Source organism: Rhinoderma darwinii, chromosome 4 (assembly GCF_050947455.1).
Source record: "Rhinoderma darwinii isolate aRhiDar2 chromosome 4, aRhiDar2.hap1, whole genome shotgun sequence".
Lineage (NCBI taxonomy): Eukaryota > Metazoa > Chordata > Amphibia > Anura > Rhinodermatidae > Rhinoderma > Rhinoderma darwinii.
Window position 1 is genome coordinate 33962276 of NC_134690.1, and position 15344 is coordinate 33977619.

General features: G+C 46.8%; 1 protein-coding gene across 1 annotated transcript in view; it reads left to right on the top strand.

Moving 5' to 3' along the window:
* LOC142760386 (uncharacterized) overlaps positions 1-15344 on the top strand; it is a 60679-nt gene that overhangs the window by 28773 nt on the left and 16562 nt on the right. The gene's annotated exons all lie outside the window — the stretch shown is intronic.

Below are 15344 nucleotides of genomic sequence, written 5' to 3' on the forward strand. Positions count from 1 at the left end.
TGGAGTTATTATTCATTTACTGTTTGGAGCTATTATTCAGTCACTGTATGGTGGTATTATTCAGTCAGTGTATGGTGGTATTATTCAGTCACTGTATGGAGGTATTATTTAGTCACTGTATGGAGGAGGTATTATTTAGTCACTGTATGGTGGTATTATTCAGTCACTGTATGGTGGTATTATTCAGTCACTGAATGGTGGTATTATTCAGTCACTCTATGGTGGTATTATTCAGTCACTGTATGGAGGTATTATTTAGTTAGGCGGAATTCACACGACAGGGTTTCCCGGCCGGGTGCCGGCCGTTCATAAATCGGCCGGCACCCGGCTGCATTAGGAACAATAGAACCCTAATGGGGCTATTTACACGACCAATTTTTTGACGGCCGGCAAAACCGGCCGTCAAAAGATGGGGCATGCCCTATTTTCGGCCGGGTACCCGGCCGCCCGGCTCCCATAGAAGTCTATGGGGCCGGGTAATACACGGCCATCACCGGAATATGTCCTGAGTGATGGCCGGGTCTACCGTCGCTCGCGCACTCTCTCTCCTCCTCCTCACAGTGCAGTGTGCATGTGAGGAGGAGGAGGAGGGTCTTTTTTTGCACCCTGTAGGAGTCGAAATCCCCAATCCCCGACCGGGGATTGGGGATTCCGCTACAGGAGAAGTGCGTGACTACACTGTCCATATATGGACACAGCGAAGTCACTCACTTCTGCAGCGGAATCCCCCGACTCTATGGTCGGGGATGCCGCTACAGGAGAAGTAAGTGACTACACTGTCCATATATGGACACAGCGATGTCACTCAATTCTGCAGCGGAATCCCCGACTCTATGGCCGGGGATGCCGCTACAGGAGAAGTAAGTAACTACACTGTCCATATATGGACACAGCGATGTCACTCACTTCTGCAGCTGAATCCCCGACTTTATGGCCGGGGATTCCGCTACAGGAGAAGTGAGTGACTACACTGTCCATATATGGACACAGCGATGTCACTCACTTCTGCAGCGGAATCCCCGACTCTATGGCCAGGGATTCCGCTACAGGAGAAGTGAGTGACTACACTGTCCATATATGGACACAGCGATGTCACTCACTTCTGCAGCGGAATCCCCGACTCTATGGCCGGGGATTCCGCTACAGGAGAAGTGAGTGACTACACTGTCCATATATGGACAGTGACGTCACTCACTTCTGAAGCAGAATTCCCGACCTGTGGCAGGGAATTCCTCTCCAGGAGAAGTCAGTGACTCCACTGTCCATATATGGACATTGAAGTCAGTGACTTCTCCTGGAAGGGGGGGATGGGTGCAACCTACAGGGGGCTGTGTGGCATCACCTACATGGGACTTGGTGGCATCACCTACAGGGGGCTTGGTGGCACCCCCTACAGGGGGCCTGGTGGCACCACCTACAGGGGGCTGGGTGGCATCACCTACAGGGGGCTGGGTGGCATCCCCTACAGGGGGCTGGGTGGCATCGCCTACAGGGGGCTGGGTGTCATCGCCTACAGGGGGCAGGGTGGCATCGCCTACAGGAGGCAGGGTGGCATCGCCTGCAGGGGGCTGGGTGGCATCGCCTAAAGTGGGCTGTGTGGCATCACCTACAGGGGGCAGGGTGGCATCACCTACAGGGGGCAGGGTGGCATCGCCTGCAAGGGGCTGTGTGGCATCGCCTGCAGGGGGCTGTGTGGCATCGCCTGCAGAGGGCAGGGTGGCATCGCCTACAGGTGACTGTGTGGCATCGCCTACAGGTGGCTGTGTGGCATCGCCTACAGGGGGCTGGGTGGCATCACCTACAGGGGGCTGGGTGGCATCACCTACAGGGGACTTGGTGGCATCACCTACAGGGGACTTGGTGGCATCACCTACAGGGGACTTGGTGGCATCACCTACAGGGGACTTGGTGGCATCACCTACAGGGGACTTGGTGGCATTACCTACAGGGGGCTGTGTGGCATCACCTACAGGGGGCTGTGTGGCATCACCTACAGAGGGCTGTGTGGCATCACCAACAGGGGGCTGTGTGGCATCACCAACCGGGGGCTCTGTGGCATTACCTACAGGGGGCTGTGTGGCATTACCTACAGGGGGCTGTGTGGCATTACCTACAGGGGGCTGGGTGGCATTTATCTATCAGGGGGGCTGTGGCATTATCTACAAAGGGCTGTGTGTGGCAAAAAATTTAAATAAAATTCATCCGATTTTAAAACGGACAGGGAAAAAAACGGATGCAAATCGGGTCCATATCGGCCGGTAAAAACGGCAACTCGGCCCGGAACGGATGCAAACCGGATGCAAACCGGCCGGGAAAATCGGCCAAAAACGGACGATTTTCCCGGCCGACACTCGGACCCTGTCGTGTGAATGAGGCCTTAGTGTATGGTGGTATTATTCTGTCAGTGTCTGCAGCTATTATTCAGTCAGTGTATGGTGGTATTATTCAGTTACTGTATGGTGGTATTATTCAGTCACTGTATGGTGGTATTATTTAGTCACTGTATGGAGGTATTATTCAGTCAGTGAATGGTGGTATTATTCAGTTACTGCATGGTAGTATTATATAGTCACTGTATGGAGGTATTATTCAGTCAGTGTAGGGTGGTATTATTCAGTTACTGTATGGTGGTATTATTCAGTCACTGTATGGTGGTATTATTTAGTCACTGTATGGTGGTATTATTTAGTCACTGTATGGAGGTATTATTCAGTCAGTGAATGGTGGTATTATTCAGTTACTGCATGGTAGTATTATATAGTCACTGTATGGAGGTATTATTCAGTCAGTGTATGGTGGTATTATTCAGTTACTGTATGGTGGTATTATTCAGTCACTGTATGGTGGTATTATTTAGTCACTGTATGGTGGTATTATTTAGTCACTGTATGGAGGTATTATTCAGTCAGTGTATGGTGGTATTATTCAGTTACTGCATGGTAGTATTATATAGTCACTGTATGGAGGTATTATTCAGTCAGTGTATGGTGGTATTATTCAGTTACTATATGGTGGTATTATTTAATTACTGCATGCACACCTTACCCAGCCGCCTTGCACGACAGACCCCATGAATGCCTCCACAGTATAATGCCTCCCATAGCTGACCCCACAGTATAATGCCCCATAGCTGCCCCTACACGGTATAATGCCCCCATAACTGCCCACACACAGCATAATGCCCCCATAGCCGCCCACACAGTGTAATGCCCCATAGATGCCACCACTCAGTATAATGCCCCCCATAGCTACCTCCACAGTATCATACCCCCCATGGCTGCCCCCACAGTATATTGCGACCCATAGCTGCCCCATACAATATAATGCCCCCATAGAGTATAATGCACTCCATACAATATAATGCCCCATACAGTATAATGCCCCCTATTGCCGCCACATACAGTATAATGCCCCCATACAGTATAATGACACCCATAGCTGCCCCATGCACTATAATGTCCAATATAGTATAATGCCCCATATCTGTCCCATACAGTATCATGCCCCCCATTGCTGCCACATACAGTATAAAGCCCCCATAGCTGTCACATACAGTATAATGCCCCCATACAGTATAGTGCCCCCATACAGTATAATGCCCACCATAGCTGCCACATACAGTATATTGCCCCCATACAGTATTTTAAGCCCCCTTATAGCTGCCCCATACAGTATAAAGCCCCCAATAGCTATCCCATACAGTATAATGCCCTCCATATAGTAAAATGCCCCTTAGCTGTCCTATACAGTATAATGCCCTCCATTGCTGCCACATACAGTATAATGCCCCCATACAGTATAATGCCCCCTATAGCTGCTTCGTACAGTATATTGCCCCTATAGCTGCCCCATTCAGTATAATTCCCCCATACACTATAGTGACCTACATAGCTGCCACATACAGTATAATGCCCTATACAGTATAATGCCCCCTATATCTGCACAGTACAGTATAATGCCCCCCACAGCAGTCCCATACAATATAATGCCCCATACAGTATAATTCCCCCCTTAGCTGTCCTATACAGTATAATGCCCCCATACAGTATTATGCCCTCCATTACTGCCACATACAGTATAATGCCCCCATACAGTATAATGCCCCCTATAGCTGCCCCATACAGTATAATGCTCCCCATACAGTAGAATGCCCTCCATAGCTGCCACATACAGTATAATGCCCCCCTTATCTGTCCTATACAGTATAATGCCCCACACAGTATAATGCCCCCCTTAGCTGTCTTATACAGTACAATGCCCCCATACAGTATAATGCATCCTATAGCTGCCCCACACAGTATAATGCTCCCCATACAGTATAATGCCCTCTATAGCTGCCACATACAAAATAATGCCCACATACTGTAAAATGCCACCTTTAGCTGTCCTATACAGTATAATGCCCCCCATACATTATAATACCCCCTTAGAAGTCCCATACAGTATAATGCCCCCCATACAGTATAATGCCCCCTCAGCTGTCCTATACAGTATAATGCCCCCATACAGTATAATGCCCCATATAGCTGCTCCATAGATTATAATGCCCCCCATAGCTGTTCCATACAGTATAATGCCCCCCATATAGTATGATGCCCCCTCAGCAGCTACCATATGAGCCCCCCTCCCATACCCAGTATAATGCCCCCATATGTACATACCTAATAGAAAAATAATAACATAATTACTTACCTATCCCCATTCCCACGATGGGTGGAGAATCCTTCTCCTCCGGTCTGTGCTGTGAGTGACTCACTACATCGCGCCTGCCTGCGCCGAGCCGCTCGCGGCACAGTGAATACTGGAGCAGGACTCCAGCATTGCACTGAACTGTATTTGCGTCCTGAGGACGCAAATACAGTTGGAAGAGCGGTCAGCACTGGGTGGCAACGGGGCCCTGCGGGCTCCACAGGCTTGGGGGCCCGGTCGCAGCTGCGACCGATGCGATCTCTATAGCTACGCCACTATACAGATACATATATAGGCACTTAGACACACACACACACACACACACACACACACACACACACACATACCCACATACTGGAATTTATACACACACAAACACTCAGACTCACAGACAAATGGAGGCACAAACAACAGACAGACTGAGCACTCACATCTCCTTCCTCACAGGCTTCTTGCAGGTCGGGCTGTGGGCAGAGCTAACTGTGCCTCGGACACCACATCCTTGCCAAATATGATAGATGATTTTTTTGGTAGGTTTCAGTTTTGTTATTCTAACTGGATTTGTATTTTCTCTTCCAGGCCATCAGGATATGAAGATGATCCTTTTTGGATTACCCATGAGGAAATACCGTAAGTCTGTAGAACAAAAAGGATTATATTTTTCCTGTCAAAATGAGGTACACTTTTGCGGAGCCCAGCTGACCCATTAAAAGTCAATGGCGTCTGCAGGGCACCACTGGTATTCTTAGTGCAATAGATCCAGCATGGTGGTATTATTCAGTCACTACATGGTGGAATTATTCAGTCACTACATGGTGGTATTATTAAGTCACTCTATGGTGGTATTGTTTAGTCACTGTACGGTGTAATTATTCAGTCACTGTATGGTGGTATTATTCAGTCACTGTATGGTGGTATTATTCAGTAACTGTATGGTGGTATTATTTAGTCACTGTACGGTGGTATTATTTAGTCACTGTATGGTGGTATTCAGTCACTGTATGGAGGTATTATTCAAATACTGTATGGAGGTTTTATTCATTGACTGTATGGAGGTATTATTCATTGACTGTATGGAGCTACTATACAGTCACTGTATGGTGGTATTATTCAGTTACTGTATGGAGTTATTATTCAGTTACTGTTTGGAGCTATTATTCAGTCACTGTATGGTGGTATTATTCAGTCAGTGTATGGTGGTATTATTCAGTCACTGTATGGAGGTATTATTTAGTCACTGTATGGAGGTATTATTTAGTCACTGTATGGTGGTATTATTCAGTCACTGTATGGTGGTATTATTCAGTCACTGAATGGTGGTGTTATTCAGTCACTCTATGGTGGTATTATTCAGTCACTGTATGGAGGTATTATTGAGTTAGGCAGAATTCACACGACAGGTTTTCCCGGCCGGGTGCCGGCCGTTAATAAATCGGCCGGCACCCGGCTGCATTAGGAACAATAGACCCCTAATGGGGCTATTCACACGACCAATTTTTTGATGGCCGGGAGAACCGGCCGTCAAAAAATGGGAAATGCCCTATTTTCGGCTGGGTACCCGGCCGCCCGGCTCCCATAGAAGTCTATGGGGCCGGGTAATACACGGCCATCACCGGAATATGTCCTGAGTGATGACCGGGCCTTTTTTTGCTCCCTGTAGGAGTCGAAATCCCCAATCCCCGACCGGGTATTGGGGATTCCGCTACAGGAGAAGTGCGTGACTACACTGTCCATATATGGACACAGCGAAGTCACTCACTTCTGCAGCGGAATCCCCCGACTCTATGGCCGGGGATGCCTCTACAGAAGAAGTAAGTGACTACACTGTCCATATATGGACACAGCGATGTCACTCACTTCTGCAGCTGAATCCCCGACTCTATGGCCGGGGATTCCGCTACAGGAGAAGTGAGTGACTACACTGTCCATATATGGACACAGCGATGTCACTCACTTCTGCAGCGGAATCCCCGACTCTATGGCCGGGGATTCCGCTACAGGAGAAGTGAGTGACTACACTGTCCATATATGGACAGTGACGTCACTCACTTCTGAAGCGGAATTCCCGACCTGTGGCAGGGAATTCCTCTCCAGGAGAAGTCAGTGACTCCACTGTCCATATATGGACTTTGAAGTCAGTGACTTCTCCTGGAAGGGGGGGATGGGTGCAACCTACAGGGGGCTGTGTGGCATCACCTACAGGGGACTTGGTGGCATCACCTACAGGGGGCTTGGTGGCACCACCTACAGGGGGCTTGGTGGCACCACCTACAGGGGGCTGGGTGGCATCACCTACAGTGGGCTGGGTGACATCACCTACAGGAGGCTGGGTGGCATCACCTACAGGGGGCTGGGTGGCATCGCCTACAGGGGGCAGGGTGGCATCGCCTACAGGAGGCAGGGTGGCATCGCCTGCAGGGGGCTGGGTGGCATCACCTACAGGGGGCAGGGTGGCATCGCCTACAGGGGGCAGGGTGGCATCGCCTGCAAGGGGCTGTGTGGCATCGCCTACAGGGGGCTGGGTGGCATCACCTACAGGGGCCTTGGTGGCATCACCTACAGGGGACTTGGTGGCATCACCTACAGGGGACTTGGTGGCATCACCTACAGGGGGCTGTGTGGCATCACCTACAGGGGGCTGTGTGGCATGACCTACAGGGGGCTGTGTGGCATCACCAACAGGGGGCTGTGTGTCATTACCTACAGGGGGCTGGGTGGCATTACCTACCAGGGGGGCTGTGGCATTATCTACAAAGGGCTGTGTGTGGCAAAAAATTGAAATGAAATTCATCCGATTTTAAAACGGACAGGGAAAAAAACGGATGCAAATCGGGTCCAAATCGGCCGGTAAAAACGGCAACTCGGCCCGGAACGGATGCAAACCGGATGCAAACCGGCCGGGAAAATCGGCCAAAAACGGCCGATTTTCCCGGCCGACACTCGGACCCTGTCGTGTGAATGAGGCCTTAGTGTATTATGGTATTATTCTGTCAGTGTCTGCAGCTATTATTCAGTCAGCGTATGGTGGTATTATTCAGTTACTGTATGGTGGTATTATTCAGTCACTGTATGGTGGTATTATTTAGTCACTGTATGGTGGTATTATTTAGTCACTGTATGGAGGTATTATTCAGTCAGTGAATGGTAGTATTATTCAGTTACTGCATGGCAGTATTTTATAGTCACTGTATGGAGGTATTATTCAGTCAGTGTATGGTGGTATTATTCAGTTACTGTATGGTGGTATTATTCAGTCACTGTATGGTGGTATTATTTAGTCACTGTATGGTGGTATTATTTAGTCACTGTATGGAGGTATTATTCAGTCAGTGTATGGTGGTATTATTCAGTTACTGCATGGTAGTGTTATATAGTCACTGTATGGAGGTATTAGTCAGTCAGTGTATTGTGGTATTATTCAGTTACTATATGGTGGTATTATTAAATTACTGCATGCACACCTTACCCAGCCGCCTTGCACGACAGACCCCATGAATGCCTCCACAGTATAATGCTTCCCATAGCTGACCCTACAGTATAATGCCCCATAGCTGCCTCTACACGGTATAATGCCCCCATAACTGCCCACACACAGCATAATGCCCCCATAGCTGCCCACAGATTGTAATGCCCCATAGATGCCACCACACAGTATAATGCCCCCCATAGCTGCCTCCACAGTATCATACCCCCCATGGCTGCCCCCACAGTATATTGCGACCCATAGCTGCCCCATACAATATAATGCCCCCATAGAGTATAATGCACTCCATACAATATAATGCCCCATACAGTATAATGCCCCATTATGCCGCCACAGACAGTATAATGCCCCCATACAGTATAATGACACCCATAGCTGCCCCATGCACTATAATGTCCAATATAGTATAATGCCCCATAGCTGTCCCATACAGTATCATGCCCCCCATTGCTGCCACATACAGTATAAAGCCCCCATAGCTGCCACATACAGTATAATGCCCCCCTTAGCTGTCCTATACAGTATAATGCCCCACACAGTATAATGCCCCCCTTAGCTGTCCTATACAGTACAATGCCCCCATACATTATAATGCATCCTATAGCTGCCCCACACAGTATAATGCTGTGTATGTAAGTGTTTTACTGTGTGTTTACTAGTGTATGTAAACCTACTACACTGTGTGTTAGCTCAAAAAATGGCGACACACAGTGTAGGAGGTTTGACCGTTCAATCCCCTCGTTTCTCCCGGCACTAGCCAGGATAAAGGAGGGGGGATTCTGAGAGCTCACTAGAGCGAGTGAGTTTTCTCAAATTTTGCAGCATAAAGCAATGTGGTTGCTTTACCACATGCAATGCTGCAATTTTGAGAATTGCTCCATCTAGTGACCAGCACTGGGAAATATTATAAATTAGAATCTAATTTATAATATTTCCTGACTCGTGAAAAAAATTAAAAAAATTAGAACAATGTTTAATCACCTATACACTAATTGTTTAACTAAAAAAAAAACAACATTTTTTTCTAGCGTCACATTCCCTTTAACAGAGGCAGAGTGAAAGCAGACCTCGGGGCCTTTATTAGGGCCCTGGGCTGCCATTACAACCATCAGCACCCTACGATCGCGTTGTGGGAGGAAGACGAGGTCTCGGACGGGGCCGCTCCCTCTCTTTAAACTTTTTTTTTTACCGCAGCATTTGACGGTTTACACGGCCACGAACATTGCGATCGCTGTTCCTGGCCGTTAGTACTGGGTGTCAACTGTAATACACAGCTGATACCCACAGCATATGGAGTGGGCTCAGCGCGTGAGCCCCCTCGATACATCACCTTCAGCCCCACGACGTGCTATTACGTTGTGCTGCGCAAAGGGGTTAATACCCTAGACCACAAAGGAAGTTACCCCTTCACTACCTGGAATTTAACATTCGATGGCCTATTCTTAGAATGTTTGATCTGTGTGGGTCTGACCGGGGTCTAATCTGCACAGAAACGGCCCTGTACATATGAGTATGGCTATGCCTTACAGGAAGGAGATGCCTTGAGCTGTAGTACCAGGCACAGTAGATCATATGGACGAGCCCCTGTGCCTGAGTAAACAGTAAACCATATGCAACGTTCCTGATAAGGACGGCTGTACTTGATAGAGCCGATGTCCCTCGATTGGTGGTAGTTTTAAAGTTTGGGGCTCCACGAATCAAACTGTAATGACATAACTGTATGGTGATGTGGGGGTATTATTCAGTTAGTGTATGGTGGTATTCACTGTATGGGGGTATTATTCAGTCACAGAAAGCAGTAGGCATTGATAGTAATGAAAAATGCTTTTGCCTCCTGGGGTGTGGAGGCTTTATGAAAAAATGTTCTAGACACAACCCTGTTTTTATGTAGGATCCCTTTTGACATCACCACTCACGTTTTCCCATCAGGCAATCAAAGCCCAGGGAAAATATACCATATATAAAAGCTGCAATCTGATTGGTTGCTATGAGAAACTCCTCCTCCTTGTATCGACTGTTTCGTATATTATAACAGCGAACAATAGTATATTTTATATTCCTTTCAAGAACAATTATGTGTAATATTGGTATTTTTTTTTATTTCTTAAACAGTTGGAGGAAGAAAGTTGAGGAGACGGAGGTGTATTTCTGGTAATTATCTTATTGAATAATGAGCCTATTTCTCTAGTGTTGGATATAGGAATCTTCCATGTAGATGATATATGAGTAATCCCGGGGTGAGTGCTAATATGTCTACATAAAGGACGATAATACGGTATCATCTATGGGAATATATATATATATAGATTCCATTATTTAAGTGTGTTTATCTAGGAGAGACATATTATACTAGTATAGAAAGCTCGTTACACGGGTTTGCTAGTAAAAGGAATGATAAGTATTTATAATTGTGCTCTTTGAGAACGACGTTCTTCATTACAGGGTCGTCTTACTTCAGGGTTTTGCCTTCTTAACGCCTTGTTTTGGGAAGTGGTTTCTCATTGTTCCTGGCGTTCCTCTGCACTCATAGTTGCTCTTCTTATTCTCTGAGCCAAATATATATATATATGATGATTATCAGCATTGTGCCTTTTATAAGTGAGCATGATCACACGTAGCAGCTGAGGGACAATCCTGATAATCAATATATATTATTGGATAACTCTAATGTAAAGAATTGTGTCCTGGTATTTTTTTGAGGATATGGGAATTGCATGCACAGTAATTCCTTAATTACTCCTAAAAATAAGAAAATCTTGAATCAAATCAAAAATGATTGACAAAAATACAGATAATGTAGATGTTACATGCAGTCCTATGTAACACCACAGATAACACAGTGATAACTTTCTGAGTACAGATAATGTAGTAGTGTCAACTGCAGTCCTATGTAACACCACAGATAACACACTGTGATAACTCTTAGTACAGATAATGTAGTAGATGTCACCTGCAGTCCTATGTAACACCACAGATAACACACAGTGATAACTCTCTGATTACAGATAATGTAGTAGATATCACCTGCAGTCCTATGTAACACCACAGATAACACACAGTGATAACTCTCTGAGTACAGATAATGTAGTAGATATCACCTGCAGTCCTATGTAACACCACAGATAACACACAGTCATAACTCTGAACACAGATAATGTAGTAGATGCACACACAGAAATATATACACTTACAGATACAGGGGCGTAGCTAAAGGGCCCTGGAGCAAAAATTCAGCTTGGACCCCCTACTCCTTCCCAACAGCACCAGACCCCTGAACACACCTTACCCAGCCGCCTTGCACGACAGACCCCATGAATGCCTCCACAGTATAATGCCTCCCATAGCTGACCCCACAGTATAATGCCCCATAGCTGTCCCCACACTGTATAATGCCCCCATAACTGCCCACACACAGCATAATGCCCCCATAGCTGCCCACACAGTGTAATGCCCCATAGATGCCACCACACAGTATAATGCTCCCCATAGCTGCCTCCACAGTATCATGCCCCCCCATGGCTGCCCCCACAGTATATTGCGACCCATAGCTGCCCCATACAATATAATGCCCCCCATAGAGTATAATGCACTCCATACAATATAATGCCCTATACAGTATAATGCCCCCTATTGCCGCCACATACAGTATAATGCCCCCATATGGTATAATGACACCTATAGCTGCCCCATGCACTATAATGTCCAATATAGTATAATGCCCCATAGCTGTCCCATACAGTATCATGCCCCCCATTGCTGCCACATACAGTATAAAGCCCCCATAGCTGTCCCATACAGTATAATGCCCCCATACAGTATAGTGCCCCCATACAGTATAATGCCCACCATAGCTGCCACATACAGTATATTAACCCCATACAGTATTTTAAGCCCCCTTATAGCTGCCCCATACAGTATAATGCCCCCAATAGCTATCCCATACAGTATAATGCCCTCCATATAGTAAAATGACCCCTTAGCTGTCCTATACAGTATAATGCCCCCATACAGTATAATGCCCTCCATTGCCGCCACATACAGTATAATGCCCCCATACAGTATAATGCCCCCTATAGCTGCTCCGTACAGTATATTGCCCCCATACGGTATAATGCCCCCTATAGCTGCCCCATTCAGTATAATTCCCCCATACACTATAGTGCCCTACATAGCTGCCACATACAGTATAATGCCCTATACAGTATAATGCCCCCTTTATCTGCACAGTACAGTATAATGCCCCCCATAGCTGTCCCATACAATATAATGCCCCATACAGTATAATTCCCCCCTTAGCTGTCCTATACAGTATAATGCCCCCATACAGGTATTATGCCCTCCATTACTGCCACATACAGTATAATGCCCCCATACAGTATAATGCCCCCTATAGCTGCCCCATATAGTATAATGCTCCCCATACAGTAGAATGCCCTCCATAGCTGCCACATACCGTATAATGCCCCCCTTAGCAGTCCTATACAGTATAATGCCCCCATACAGTATAATGCCCCCCTTAGCTGTCCTATACAGTATAATGCCCCACACAGTATAATGCCCCCCTTAGCTATCCTTTACAGTACAATGCCCCCATACAGTATAATGCAACCTATAGCTGCCCCACACAGTATAATGCTCCCCATACAGTATAATGCCCTCTATAGCTGCCACATACAAAATAATGCCCACATACAGTAAAATGCCACCTTTAGCTGTCCTATACAGTATAATGGCCCCCATACATTATAATGCCCCCTTAGACGTCCCATACAGTATAATGCCCCCCATACAGTATAATGCCCCCTCAGCTGTCCTATACAGTATAATGCCCCCATACAGTATAATGCCCCATATAGCTGCCCCATAGATTATAATGCCCCCCATAGCTGTTCCATACAGTATAATGCCCCCCATATAGTATGATGCCCCCTCAGCAGCTACCATATGAGCCCCCCTCCCATACCCAGTATAATGCTCCCATATGTACATACCTAATAGAAAAATAATAACATAATTACTTACCTATCCCCATTCCCACGATGGGTGGAGAATCCTTCTCCTCCGGTCTGTGCTGTGAGTGACTCACTACATCGCGCCTGCCTGCGCCGAGCCGCTCGCGGCACAGTGAATACTGGAGCAGGACTCCAGCATTGCACTGAACTGTATTTGCGTCCTGAGGACGCAAATACAGTTGGAAGAGCGGTCAGCACTGGGTGCCAACGGGGCCCTACGGGCTCCACAGGCTTGGGGGCCCGGTCGCAGCTGCGACCGATGCGATCTCTATAGCTACGCCACTATACAGATACATATATAGGCACTTAAACACACACACACACACACACACACACACACACACACACATACTGGAATTTATACACACACAAACACTCAGACTCACAGACAAATGGAGGCACAAACAACAGACAGACTGAGCACACACATCTCTTTCCTCACAGGCTTCTTGCAGGTCGGGCTGTGGGTAGAGATAACTGTGCCTCGGGCACCACATCCTTGCCAAATATGATAGATGATTTTTTTGGTAGGTTTCAGTTTTGTTATTCTAACTGGATTTGTATTTTCTCTTCCAGGCCATCAGGATATGGAGATGATCCTTTTTGGATTACCATTGAGGAAATACCGTAAGTCTGTAGAACAAAAAGGATTATATTTTTCCTGTCAAAATGACGGACACTTCGGCGGAGCCCAGCTGACCCATTAAAAGTCAATTGCGTCTGCAGGGCACCAGTGGTATTCTTAGTGCAATAGATCCAGCATGGTGGTATTATTCAGTCACTACATGGTGGTATTATTAAGTCACTCTATGGTGGTATTATTTAGTCACTGTACGGTGGGTGGTATTATTCAGTCACTGTATGGTGGTATTATTCAGTCACTGTATGGTGGTATTATTCAGTCAGTGTATGGTGGTATTATTCAGTCACTGTACGGTGGTATTATTCAGTCAGTGTATGGTGGTATTATTCAGTCACTGTATGGTGGTATTATTCAGTAACTGTATGGTGGTATTATTTAGTCACTGTATGGTGGTATTATTCAGTCAGTGAATGGTGGTATTCAGTCACTGTATGGAGGTATTATTCAAATACTGTATGGAGGTATTATTCATTGACTGTATGGAGGTATTATTCATTGACTGTATGGAGCTACTATACAGTCACTGTATGGTGGTATTATTCAGTTACTGTATGGAGTTATTATTCAGTTACTGTTTGGAGCTATTATTCAGTCACTGTATGGTGGTATTATTCAGTCAGTGTATGGTGGTATTATTTAGTCACTGTATGGAGGTATTATTTAGTCACTGTATGGTGGTATTATTCAGTCACTGTATGGTGGTATTATTCAGTCACTGAATGGTGGCATTATTCAGTCACTCTATGGTGGTATTATTCAGTCACTGTATAGAGGTATTATTCAGTTAGGCGGAATTCACACGACAGGGTTTCCCGGCCGGGTGCCGGCCGTTCATAAATCGGCCGGCACCCGGCTGCATTAGGAACAATAGACCCCTAATAGGGCTATTCACACGACCAATTTTTTGACGGCTGGAAAAACCGGCTGTCAAAAAATGGGACATGCCCTATTTTCGGCGGGGTACCCGGCCGTCCGGCTCCTGTAGAAGTCTATGGGGCCGGGTAATACACGGCCATCACCGGAATATGTCCTGAGTGATGGCCGGGTCTACCGTCTCTCGCGCACTCTCTCTCCTCCTCCTCACAGTGCAGAGTGCATGTGAGGAGGAGGAGGAGGGTCTTTTTTGCTCCCTGTAGGAGTCGAAATCCCCAATCCCTGACCGGGGATTGGGGATTCCGCTACAGGAGAAGTGCGTGACTACACTGTCCATATATGGACACAGCGAAGTCACTCATTTCTGCAGCGGAATACCCGACTCTATAGCCGGGGATGCCGCTACAGGAGAAGTAAGTGACTACACTGTCCATATATGGACACAGCGATGTCACTCACTTCTGTAGCGGAATCCCCGACTATATGGCCGGGGATGCCGCTACAGGAGAAGTAAGTGACTACACTGTCCATATATGGACACAGCGATGTCACTCACTTCTGCAGCTGAATCCCCGACTCTATGGCCGGGGATTCCGCTACAGGAGAAGTGAGTGACTACACTGTCCATATATGGACACAGCGA